Source organism: Micromys minutus (assembly GCF_963924665.1).
Source record: "Micromys minutus genome assembly, chromosome: 19".
Taxonomy (NCBI): Eukaryota; Metazoa; Chordata; class Mammalia; order Rodentia; family Muridae; genus Micromys; species Micromys minutus.
The window spans coordinates 943,635-957,163 of record NC_137954.1 but is presented as its reverse complement, the minus strand read 5'-3'; the positions used below and the strand labels follow the sequence as shown (position 1 = coordinate 957,163).

General features: G+C 39.0%; 1 pseudogene across 1 annotated transcript; it reads left to right on the top strand.

Moving 5' to 3' along the window:
- Window positions 1-11,878: 11,878 nt before the first annotated feature.
- Window positions 11,879-12,245, top strand: LOC308433344 (ribonuclease P protein subunit p14-like; annotated as a pseudogene). Its single transcript has one exon. The product of its transcript is annotated as a ribonuclease P protein subunit p14-like (transcript).
- Window positions 12,246-13,529: the final 1,284 nt, after the last annotated feature.

The following is a 13,529-nucleotide window of genomic DNA, read 5'->3' as shown; positions in this document are numbered from 1 at the left end:
TATTTTATTCATTTATTTACTTTGTATTTATTTTACTTCCATTTATTATTTATTTTTAACAAATAGGTGAAAACATAAAACTCATGCATACTAATTGGTTCCATATACGTAGTGTTTGATGCATTTATACATTATATAATGTTTTAAATCAGGTTAATCATGTTTGTACTCAAACACAATTACTTTAAATCCCTTTCTCTGGGTTACTGGAATGCACTATACATTTCCTATCAGCACCATGCCTTGCAATGGTGCCTGAGAACGTTTTGTGCCTGAGAACTTTTTATGCCATAACATAGCACCCATTGATGAGCTTATCCTCATCCCTTTTCTAATCCTCACTGAAGCTTCAGAGAACTACTTAATATTCTGATATTAGCTTATATACAAATCAACATTTTAAGATTCTATACAAGTGAGAGGTACTTATCTTTCTGTTTGATGAAAATGCAAGAAGTTTATTTTCTGGCTCGTTGGATTCAACCCTCAGCCAGCTCCTTGTATCTAGTGACTGGAAGGCAACCCCAAATGGCTATAACAAAGTTTTTATACTATATAGGGGTACAGGTTACATCAGCAAGGTTACAGTTTAAATTTATTGGCAAAGCATATTGACTTTTGAATCTATTGGCTAGCAAGCATGGGCACATTATGACATGGATTTGAACTCTATCTGGGACCAGAGGTTCAGGTGACTATCAGTCAGCACATGTGTGTGTGTGTGTGTGTGTGTGTGTGTGTGTGTGTGCTTTTAGAATGTTCCTACTCCTTCTGAGAACTATGGGTGGAAAATGGCACTTGGTCTGAGCCCGTGGGTGTAAAGCTGGAGACAACCCCTGGGGTCCTTCACTGTGAGACTCAGATTTAGAAACTTGCAGGTTGGCATTTCTCATGACTTGGGTTTAAAAACTCACAGGTCATGTGAATTCATATTTTCCCACCATCACACAGACTTTTTAGCCATTGGATTGCTAAAATCTTCATCCAAACACGGGCAAATTTTTAAGCTTTCCATATTCACAGTCTCATTTAGGACCTCTACCATTGGGTGAATTCTTTATTGCCCCTCAAGACAGTTTTTTGTTGTGGCTTCTCTCTAGTGCACTGCTGAAAAAAATCTAGACCAGGCCTGGGTAAACTGTTTTCCCTAGGACTCTGAGCCCCACAGTTCAGGTGCTGGCTCCATAGCTTGGCCACTAGATCATTGCATGATGGACAGTCTAGTAAATCTAATCTTGCTAGGTGCTTCATTCTAGTTATTAATTTTTCCCCTCAAGTTGCTGTGATATGATTAATAACTCCTTTGTTCTAGTCATTAATTTATCCTCAGGACACTGCAAGTGATAAGATTAATAACTCCTATCATCAGACAGAAGGGTATGTCTTTTCTGTCACTCCCAGGCTCCCTACTGGGATACATCCAAGTCTAAAAGACTTCTGAATTCCTAGGCTATATTTGACTCTGAGATCCACATAGCAATAACTCTAAATGGCTGCTTAATAGAACTTTAAAACATAACAACAACAACAACAACAACAACAACAAAAAAGACATTCTCACCAGTGATATGAAAAATGGAAAGATTTCTATGTGATCTTTTTCCTTTCCCCTCGGTCTCTTTCCATGTTATTCCCTTGCTCTCTACTCCTGGTTCCTTGCCTGCTTGACTCTGCCTTAGCTTATCTGCCCACTGGCCTGTGCACCACCCTTCAGCCCAGAGCCACTCCATGGCATAGGCTGGGAAACGGGCTGGGGATGCTCATTCTCTAGCCCTGCCCCTCATACCACAACTGCTTATTGTCCGATGCCAACACTATCAGCTTTCTGGTTTCTTTTCATTCTAGTCTACACCAGTTATAAGCCAGGTGTGACAGGAGAGGCCAGACCTTGGAGAGACATCCTTTCTACCAGACAAAATGTGTTTGTCTCTTTATGTTTATCTGTTTATATTTTTATCTGCTGATCATGCTGTTTCTGCCATCCCAAGATATAACAAACATATGATTTTCCTCCAGGTGAAGTTGTACCTTTAAAGTCATTTTGATTAGGGGCAGTCTCCTCACTGTCTGCTGTTGTGGATTGCCCTGGTGCTGTTTGTATTTTTATGCTAATTTGACTTCCTCAACAGGGGCTGCTCTAATGAGGTGTAGGTCACTACTGAGGTGAACCTTCTCTTCATTTTAACTGGTCAAATAAAGGATAGAGCCTGTGATTGGGTAGTGGAAGGGAAAGTTGGGGCTGGAGGTTTTAGAGAGGGAGAGAGGAAGGAGAAGAGGGTGACAAGGAGATGGAGGAGACAGAGGAAGATGAAGGAAGAGAAAGCGGAATGAAGATGGAAAAGAACCATGAGGCCTAGAGAACCTGCTAGTAGCAAGGGATCTCATAGCTGAGGAATAGAGTATGAAGTAGTTTATCTATCTACCCAATCTAGGTGTGTAGATTATGAATATTATAACTAAGTTTTGTGTGATTTTTTACTTGGGCTTATTGGGGTTGGAGATTTAATGCAACAGTCTGCCATCATTGTTGTGGGCAGATTTTCTATGCAAATGCTTCTGCACCATCTTGGCTCAGGGTGGTCACATGGTTGGCTGTAGCTTTAGTGCCATCTTAGTTAAGGGCAATTTCATGACCATCCATCATCTTTGTACAGCCAGATGGATAAGAACACTTGCCAATCAATAGCTTAAGTTTCTACCTGTTACCTATTCCAGATGGTGAGATTCCTTTCTTGTTCCCTGGGATTGGGACTCCCCTCACAACAGACCTAAAACCTAAGGGTTTCAAAAGTACCCCTAAGAAAAATTTATATATACACACACAGGCACACACACAGGCACACACACACAGGCACACACACACACACACACACACACACACACACACACACACACACACACACACATTTTACCAAATCCAGGCATTTACTCAAAATTTATATCCAGGCTCCACAGATGCTCCAACCTGCTCTCACATACATAGATGCTTTTACTGGACCTGCTCCTTCCTACCTACCTACAAGTGGTTCCACAGACCCTGGACAACAAGGAAACAGCTAACTCTCCTAAAGCTGGACCAACATCCCAGTTCCCATTTTCTTAGTTTTTTTTCCAGAGACACATCACCCCAAAGTCAGCGGGAAGTCGCTAAAGACTGAGATTACCTGATTCCTGCTTTACCATCGCCTCTTACTAATTGTTGTTTTTGTTTTTGTTTTTGTTTTTTTAAATCGAACTAAAATGGAGGAATGTAGGACAGAGATTAGGAGGAATATTGTCATTCCTCCTAAGCTCTGTCCTACAATTCTGTCACCAGGTAGGCCTTGCTTACTATAATGGAGGGTTGTTTGACTCCTCCTCATACTCTTACTCTCTCTTTACCTTCTCATTCTGAACCCCTTCTCCTTCTCTCCCTCTTCCCCCCTCCATTTGTTCCTAGCAAGACTCTCCTCCTCCTTCCTCCTCTCACTGTCTCTGTCTGTCTCTCTCTCTCTCTGTGTGTCTCTCTGTACTTTCTTCTCAGCTCCCCCATTCCCATGCTCTAAATAAACTCTATTTTATACTATACCTACTGTATAGTTGGTGCCTCGGAGTGGGGGGATGGCAAGGGAAGAGATGCCTCATCATGGGCCTGCTGAGGCACCCTTTCCACTTTTCCATACCTGGCTCTAAAACATATCCTGGCTCTACTAATAAAACACACCAGCTTATGAGTACCATGTTGGATAAAGAGCCTTAGTCTTTCAAATTTAATTTCTCTTTTAGCTAACTCCCTTTTATTTGGCTCTGGAATATCCTAAAGGTGGATTCATTTTGATAGGTTTTCTCTGGGAGAAAAAAAAAGGCCAATTCAGCTGAATTAAAAGTAAAGTGGCAGGAGTGAGTTAACCAATCTCAAGAATGAGACTGGAATGAGTCACAGGCTGACTATGGCTTGGAAGTTTTTTATAGACTGTCTGCCACACACTGGGCTTGGGGTGGGGAAAGTGGGCTTTGGTAGCTGTGACTTCAGGTGAGAGGGTTGGGATAGCTGTCAGGAATGTTAGGAATGTGAGACTGAATTTTCTTTTTCTTTTTTCTTTCTGCCTTTCCTATTGGGAGGCTCTCAGAGTGGGTGGGGTTGGAGAGAGAGGTGGGGGAAGGAGGGAGGGAGAGAAAGAGGGAGAGGGAGAGAGGAATGGAATTTGCTGGACTATGTGGGTATGTGGGGGAAGGGTACAAGGCAGGGATTCTAACTGAGCACATTTGGCACTAAACACTTTGTAACTTGTCTCTGTTCACAATGTTGTCCAGCTCTGTGATCTTCAGTTTCATGCATCCTGGAGCATCTCTAATGCTGCCATCTTAGCACTTTCACAAAGAAATGGGAACTTGCTTAAGGCCCCTTGTTTACTTTAAAGACAACCAGACTTCCTTTTCTAGGAATTCTGCAGTCTATGAAGGTTTAAGATGGTTTCAGATATATGACAATCTCTCCATTGGAAACATGTTCTCCTAATTCTCCTATTATTTTGCTAGTGTGCATGTGTGCATGCCTGTGTATATTTGTGTGTGTTTGTATACATATGTGAATGTGCCTGTTTAGGTCTGGATGTATGTGTGTGTTTTCTTGAAATTTGAGTGGTAGTTACAAATCTTTTGAAAACTTGATTTAGTGAAAAACCATTCAATTTTGAAGTTATCACACCTTTGAGTAGATGTATTTGGGTCATATTAGGTTTGCCTAGTGTCTTTTTAAATTCTAGTTTTAATTTCTTATTGAAAAGGTGTCAAATAATTCATTAGTATGGTGTGCAGATATGTAGCAAGATCTCTCCACAAAGATCTTGCTGAATAAATACTGTTGTGAAAAGATGATGTCCAGGATTTCGGCACTAATGTTAGGGGAAGGATGGAGAGAGTGGGGGGCATATGGCCCATGGAGGTAGAGCAAGACCTGGGGGCAAGGGAGATGCCTCTGGGGGCCCATGTTGAGAATCCTTTCCCCCTGAGGGACCACAATGATATAGTACAGAATAGAGTTCATTCAGGTCATGGGAGAGTTAAGAGGGTGGTAGAGGTAGAGGTAGAGAGAGAGAGAGAGAGAGAGAGAGAGAGAGAGAGAGAGAGAGAGAGAGGAATAGAGGAGTAGAGGCCGGTCATGAGCACATGGAGGGAGAGGGGGGAAGGGAAGGGGAAGAGGAGGGATAGGGGTGGGAGAGCAAGAGAGCCAGAAGGCAAGAGAGGCCAAGAGAGAGAGGAGGGGACAAGCAGCCCCTTTTATAGTGTCAGGTCACTGAGGTGGAGCATACCTGGCTACTGCCAGGTAATTGAGGGGTGGGGTTTACAGAATCCCAACAAATACCTTGTGTGCAAGAGAAGGAAAAACCTGACATAATTATGTTCCTGATAAAGAGGCTAACAGGACCCAATTTTATTGGAATGTTACAAATTTCTTTAACAGAAAAGAAAAGTATGCCTAGACATACTTCAGAAAATGAGTTTTTGATGCAGCTACATCGATTACAAATGGAAACAATAATAGGTGACTAATGAAGGAGTTTTTATTGTGGACTCTCTGGTAATGATAGAGGTATTTTGTTCTAGAAAAAGTTTGATCAAGACTAGTTATTTTTGTGTAGGACAATGAGACCTTCAGAGTTTTTGTTTTTGTTTTTTTTAATATAGTATTTTGTAAAATGTTTAGATTCACTGCATTCAAAAGTGGTGTGTGAGAGACTGAACTTCTAGGAAATCCAATGTCTATTAATTGTAGAGTTACAACTCACTTTCTTTTTAAAGGATATCTTATTGAACCTCAGTACTTGCTTTTCAATAAACTACACCCATAACTTTATTGTATTGTATTTTATCATTTACCTTCTTTTCTTTGTGTGTGTGTATGTGTGGTTTTTGTGTGTGTCTTTGTGTGTGTGTGTGTGTGTGTGTGTGTGTGTGTGTGTGTGTGTGTGTGTTTGTGTTCAGAATTGAAAGTTTATCTTGGTAGATTTTTTTCTTTGATGCATATGAAACGTCCTTCCTCATGTTTTGATAACTTTTTGTTGAAAGTCAATTTTATTCAATACTAAAATTCTACTAAAAAATTCTCCAACTTTTATTTGGTGGGGGGCATTTCTTTGGAAAAGTTTTTTCCAGCATTTTACTTTGAGGTAGTGTCTATGTTTGTTATTCAGGTGCATTTCCTCTATTCAGCAAAATCTGGGTCCTATTTATATATCCAGTCTGTTAGTCTATATATTTTATTGGGAGAAATGAGTCCATTGATAGTATCAGATATTAAGGATCAGTGATTATTGTTTCCTGTTATTTTTGTTGTTAGAGGTGGAATTATGTTTTTTGTGGTTATCTTCTTTTAGGTTTGTTGTAAGAAGATTAATTTCTTGCATTTTGTAGGGTATTGTTTCCCTCCTTGTGTTGGAGTTTTCCATCTATTGTCCTGTGTAGAGCTGGGTTTGTGGAAACTTATTGTTTAAATTTGGTTTTGTCATAGAATAAAATACATTGTATACTCCATTTATGTTAATTGATAGTTTTGCTGGGTATAGTAGTCTGTGTTGGCATTTGGGTTCTCTTAGAGTCTGTATGACCTATTCCCAGGATCTTCTGGCTTTTAGAATCTTTGTTGAGAAGTCTGGTGTAATTCTGATCGGTCTATCTTTATACATTACTTGACCTTCTTCCCTTCCTGCTTTTAATATTCTTCTTCTTCTTCTTCTTCTTCTTCTTCTTCTTCTTCTTCTTCTTCTTCTTCTTCTTCTTCTTCTTCTTCTTCTTCTTTTCTTCTTCTTCTGCTTCTTCTTCTTCTTCTTCTTCTTCTTCTTCTTCTTCTTCTTCTTCTTCTTCTTCTTCTTCTTCTTCTTCTTCTTCTTCTTCTTCTTCTTCTTCTTCTGCTTCTTCTGCTTCTTCTGCTTCTTCTGCTTCTTCTTCTTCTTCTTCTTCTTCTTCTTCTTCTTCTTCTTCTTCTTCTTCTTCTTCTTCTTCTTCTTTTTGGTTTGTGTATTGGTGTTTTGATTATTATGTCACGAAAGGAATTTCTCTTCTTGTCCAATTTATTTGGGGTTTTGTAGGCTTTTTGTATGTTTATGGCCAACTCTTTTTTTAGATCAGGAAAGTTTTTTCCTATAATTTTGTTGAAGATGTTTACTGGTCCTTTGAGTTGGGACTTTTTAGTCTCTTCTATGTCCATTATTGTTAGTTTTGGTCTTTTTATTGTTTCCTGGATTTTCTTGATATTTTGGGTTAGGAGTTTTTTGCATTTTGCCTTTTCTTTGACTGTTGTGTCAATGTTTTCTATGGTATCTTCTATTCCTGAGATTCTCTTTTATCCCTTGTATTCTGAAGCTCAAATTGATGATTTCTGATCTCTTTCCTAGATTTTCTATCTCCAGGGCTGTCCCCATTAGTCCTTACTCTATCAGCATAAGATTTTTATTGGTCAATGGTCAAACACATGGCCTGTGACTAGCACAGACTCCAGGAAAGAAAACAGGTGTTAAGAATAATTTAATATCATTATATAAAACATTTTTTTACTACAAAATCCAAGTTGTTTCTTGACAGCCAAGAAACGAACAAAAGCATAGGCAGGCTTGACTAAATGTAGCAATCAAGGCTGCTGTGTTAAATCCTTTCTGTACAAGACTCTGACTAGAACTGCAGTCTTGTACTACCTATTTCAAAGAATATTTAGAAAGATTATGTAGTTTTTTTGAACAGAACACCAATGGCTTATGCTCTAAGATCAAGAATCGACAAATGGGAACTCATGAAATTGCAAAGCTTTTGTAAGGCAAAGGACACTGTCAAAAGGTCAAAATGGCAACCAACAAATTGGGAAAAGATATTTACCAATCCTGTACCTGATAAAGAGCTAGTATCTAATATATACAAAGAACTCAAGACGTTAGACTCTAGAGAATCAAATAATCCTATTCAAAATGGGGTATAGAGTTAAACAAAGAATTCTCAACTGAGGAATATAGAATGGCTGAGAAGCACCTAAAGAAATGCACAACATTCCTAGATATCAGGGAAATGCAAATTAAAACAACCCTGAGATTCCACCTCACACCAGTCAGAATGGCTAAGATAAAAAAAAACCTCAGGTGACAGCAGATGGTGGTGAGGATGTGGAGAGAGAGGAACACTCCTCCACTAATGGTGGGATTGTAAGCTGGTAAAACCACTCTGGAAATCAGTCTGGTGGTTACTCAGAAAATTGGACATAATACTACCAGAGGATCCAGCTGTACCACTCCTGGGCATATACCCAAAAGAGGTTCCAACATCTACAGGAACACATGCACAACCATGTTAATAGCAGCCTTATTTATAATAGCCAGAAGCTGGAAAGAATCCAGATGTCCTTCAACAGAGAAATGGATACAGAAAGTGTGGTACATTTACACATTGGAGTACCACTCAGCTTTTAAAAACAATGACTTCATGAAATTCCTAGGCAAATGGATGGAACTTGAAGCTATCATCCTGAGTGAGGTAACCCAGTCACAAAAACAAACAAAAAAATCCAAAAAAAAAACAATCATGGTATGTACTAACTGATAAGCAGATACTAGCCCCAAAATCTCGGAATACCCAATAAATGATTCACAGAACTTATGAAGCTCAAAGAAGGCCAGAAGGTGGATGCCCCAGTCCTTAGAAAGGAGAACAAAACACTCATGAGAGGAAATAAATGGACAAATAGAGGAGCAGGGATTGGAGAAAAGATCATCCAGAGACTGACTGCCTCACTTGGGGATCCACCCCATATGCAGCCACTAAACCTAGTCACTATTGCTGATGCCAAGTAGTGCTTACTGGCAGGAACCTGATATGGATGCCTCCTCAGAGGCTCTCCCAGAGCCATACTGATACAGAGGAAGATGCTTTATTCACTGGTACAAACATTCAATTTTAATATTGTTTTATGTTTTACTTCAATAAAAAGTTACTTATATGCATGCTTATCTTGGAAAAAGTATGTAGGAAGGTAGGAAAAACATTACTTAGAAAAAACTGTTTAGGGTTTCTAATAGCTTTATGCTATTAAAATAGAACAGTAAAATTATAAACAATTTAGTGAATATTATGTCAGGAAGGTCACTGAGTATGACGTTACCGAGTTTTTTGCTATCCAACTGGGAATCCCATATACAATTTTTACTCAGAGTTTGAAATATGGCCATTTGAGCTATGTCACTGTCTATTCTAAAATTGCTTGTCATATCTATGTTCTATAAGTAGAAAACAGACAAGTTAGTAGTCTTAATGTAAACTGTTTTTAATATAGAAATAACATGCATTATTAACCTTACTTGAAATGTGTTATTTAAAGTAGTTGTTTGAATATAACTGTCCAAAATTAAGACTGTGTATTTGGTTCCTAGTATATTTTATTTGGTGTTAGTATAAATCATGTTGTTAATAGTAAAGATTTGAATAGACACATTTGTTACTTGATTAGTTTCTAGATACCAAATTCCTAACCAAATTGCTCTTATTGATCCTTAGGCATCAAATTCTGTATGCTAGTCAAGTGAGATCTCTTTAGACTCCTTAGGCTCTAAAGCCTGATGGCTGTTAAATGATTGTTTCTACTGAAAAATAGCCATAAACCACCAATATTAATGTGCTATTTTCAGTTATCTTGACTTATGGCTGCATGCAGATTATCTATAAAATAGTATTTAATGGAACTATTTAAAGTATTGCTTATCTCTTCTGAATCCCAGCAGCATAGTTAACCTAGAAATACAGTGAAGACCATGAGAGTAGAGGTGAAGATGCTAACAGGAGATGTGTGCACTTGGTGCAATGAAAACATGTGTTTCTGCTGTCATGGTTGTTGTTTCTGCAGACTTCCTCCTGACTGAAAGTGTCTTGCTGTATTTTGGTAAAATTTTAAAAATAAAACCCAGGATACTAGAAATGTGTTTATTCTGTCAAATGTTATTGATGTATCATTATCTGTAGCCAACAGAATCTATTAGCTCAAAGTCTCAATGTAAATAATAAATAAAAATTATTTCACCCACTGCTTTCATTTTTCTTTACTCCAGCTTTAAATTCTACAATCATCTGGCACATGTCAGCCCTTCTTTGGTTTGTTTCTCTTTATGTGAGTGGCAGTGTTTTCTGTCTTTCAAATACGGAACCACTTTTCAAGCGTGTTCACTTCAGACTCTGCTGTGGGCATCTGTGTAAGAAGCATGCAGTTCTTTCTCCCTGGTTTAGCTCCATTGCGGACTTTACTCTTGCATGTTCCTCAGTGTGTATATGGGCAACTGCTGATGCCTCATACTGACTGCTGAGATAATCAACCATCCTTTCTGCTTTCTTGTTGACACCTGGTCAATGGTTTCATTTCCCTGTGGTTACTGCTGGAGCTGTTGGAATCAGTGACATATTTCCCATGTCCTAGAATGACACGTCAGTGTCTCTATACATACCAACTCAGTTTGGATTTACTCAGTGTTTACTCACTCTTTAATCATAACCCTTGCCCTTCAATATTCGTGTTAGGGGTCTGTGAGAACATTTTTGGATCGGCACAATGATACTTAGACCTGCCCTCTCCTTCAGATAATAACAATATACTTAAACCACAAGTTAGTCCCTTCATCTTACTCCTTCATCACAGACTAGCTTGTTTTTATGAGGCTCCAGTTGGTGGTACCAGAAAAGACGTAGAAAATATGGTTAAATTTAAATTTTAAACAAACTATCTTAGTCAATTCAGGTTAATATAATAAAAAAAATATTTTAGATGACATAGTAAGGGTGGAAATTCCTTCTTGGAGTAGGGCGCTAGTTAGTAAATTGTTTGCCACACAAGCCTGATGGTGAGTTCAATCTTAGAATCCACATTTAAAAAATGTCAGGCTTGATGGTACACACTTGTCATCCCAGGACTGAGAAGACAGAGCCTGGTGAATCCCTTGCTGGCTAACCAGTTGATATATACTTATCAACACCCACATCTGCACAAACACCCATAGGAAAATCCTCCAACCCTACACATATATAAGCACACACAAACACCCCCAGGTACACCTGCAGGAATATTCAGCTGCTTTTGTTTTTTGTGGTTTTGTATAAATTTTAGGATTTTTGTCATTGAGTTTTGATGAAAATTTAATTAAACGGTATATTGATTTATGCTGTATGAATATTTTAAAATTATTAGTTCTTTAAATCCACAAACAAAATTGTTTCCTATATATTTGTGCTCATTTAATTTTCTTTATTCATATTTAATCATTTTTGGAATTAAAAAAAATGCTTGGGAACATTGGAGCACAGGGTGGAAGTGTGGTGGGCCTCAGGTTCTTTGCTATTGTTGTGCCAGTCAGAGATCCGGCACTGGCCTCCATACAGCATGGCTAAGGTCTCAGATACAGACAGTGACCAGGAAGACTGATACAGCTGAGTTGCTGGGTTCACTACCTTCGAGATGGGTGCTAAGTCATAACAGTTGTTAAACGAGCAAGTGCCAAGGAAGGACAAAAGAGAGTGTTGGATCCTTTGGAACTAGAGTACATGCTTATGTCAGCCACCTTGTGGGTACTGGAAAATCAACCCAGCCAACTTCTCTATAAGACCAGCAAGCGCTCTTAACAGCAGAGCCATCTCTCCAGCCCTAAATACTCTGGGCATCCAGGCTACACCATCACCATCACCTCAGTTATGTATGTGGCAAGTGTTTTGATGAGAGTGTGGTGCCCTGTTGAACCCAGAAGAGAGAGATGAAGCTTCTTATTTACAACTTCCTTTTTCTGGCTACCATCATATAAGAGTGCTTGGAATTGGGTCTAACCCAGAGAGGTTTTTGAAATGTTCCATAACAGGGTGACTTAAGGTACCCTCATATTGGAAGATGTCAGCTATGTCATATGGACGAGTAGTTTACAAGAGCCTCTCGGAGTACCACCACATGAAAGTCTGCCTAGCGTTTCAAGAACATGAAGTTGGCCTGAATGTAGCCCAGTTCAAACAGCTGCTTGTTTCCGCCCTGAAAGACCTGTTTGGGGAGGTTGGTGCTGCTTTACCTGTGGATGTTCTCACCTATGATGAGAAGACATTGTCAGCCATCTTGAAAATAGGCAGTAATGGTGGGCCAATTTTGGAGCTATTTGATCTTGTTTGGAGCCTATAAAAGCAAGAAATGTGCCTTTGGAGTGATTCAGGTGTCTCTCTTTCTCCTTACATTATCTGGCAATAGCTGTGAACATGTATTTGATTGAATACTCCTACAGTTCCAAATACCTCTACTCTCGACAGTGTCTTTAGGTATCTACATAGTTTGGAAACAAGCAGGCTAAAACTCCTATTGATAACATTTGGAAATGTTGAAGATGTGGAATGGGCTTCAGAGGAGACAGTGGCAATATCAGGTGGTACCAATAAGGCAGCGTTTTCAGTATGTGCACATAAAAGTTGAAGACTGAGCTGAGCTGTGGCTAGCTTCTCAGAGTTAATGGGAGATGCCAATCCTTTGCATTTAAGTGGAGATTTTGCATAACACACCAAGTTTGGAAAGACAATTGTGCATCGAGTTTTGATAAGTGGACTTATTTCAGCTCTCCTGAGCACTAAAATGCCAGGGCCAGGCTGTGTCTTTCCCAAGAAATCAAATTTCCAGCTCCTTATATATTGGAGAAGTTGTTTCAGCATCTGCAGAGGTGAAGAGGTTGAAGCAGCCTGTTGTGTGATAAAAAGTAAGACAACAGTTATAGAAGGCTGGGTTAAACTGATGGTCCCAGGAGCTCCTAGATCCTGAAATACATATTTAAAGTTATACCTTCAAAAACCTGTGCTCTTGATATCAAATGACATCTGGGCAGGTGGGCTGTTGCTCTTCATGAAGGAATGGTGGTACACCCTGAAGCCATGTACAGAAGAGGAGATTTCTAGATTGGCAGATGGTTTGTCCAGACTTAAATGTGTGCAAGATCTCATTCTCTACCGAGGTTTGGATTTTTTCCAATTCAAAAAACAATTGAGAGAGGCTGGAGAGATGGCTTATCAGTTAAGATAACTGGCTGCTCTTTCAGAGGATCTAGGTTCAATTCCTAGTACCCATATGGCAGCTCACAACTATATGTGACTCCAGCCTTAGGTGATCCAACACCATCTTCTGGCCTATGCTGAAACTACGTGCACGTGGTACACAGACATACAAGCAGGCAAAATACAAATACAATATTAATAAAATAAAATCATTTTCAATTGAAAAAATGCTTGGTTAAAGTTTATTTATAAGATTTTCTTCTCTTGCATGCAGGTATAAATGGTATTTTTCCCTAGTTTCTTTTTAGAATTGTTTGCTGGTAGTGATAGAAACACAGGTGATTTTTGTGTGTTCTTACATCCTGAAAGTTCACTGATTTTCAAAAAATTACTTCTATTCTGGTTTTATTCTCTTGCTATACAACCAAACATTATGGTCTTTTAAAAGCAGTTCAGGAAAGGACTTATTTGGCTTATCCTTCCAGCTCACGGTCTGTCATTAAGGGAAGTTAGGGTGG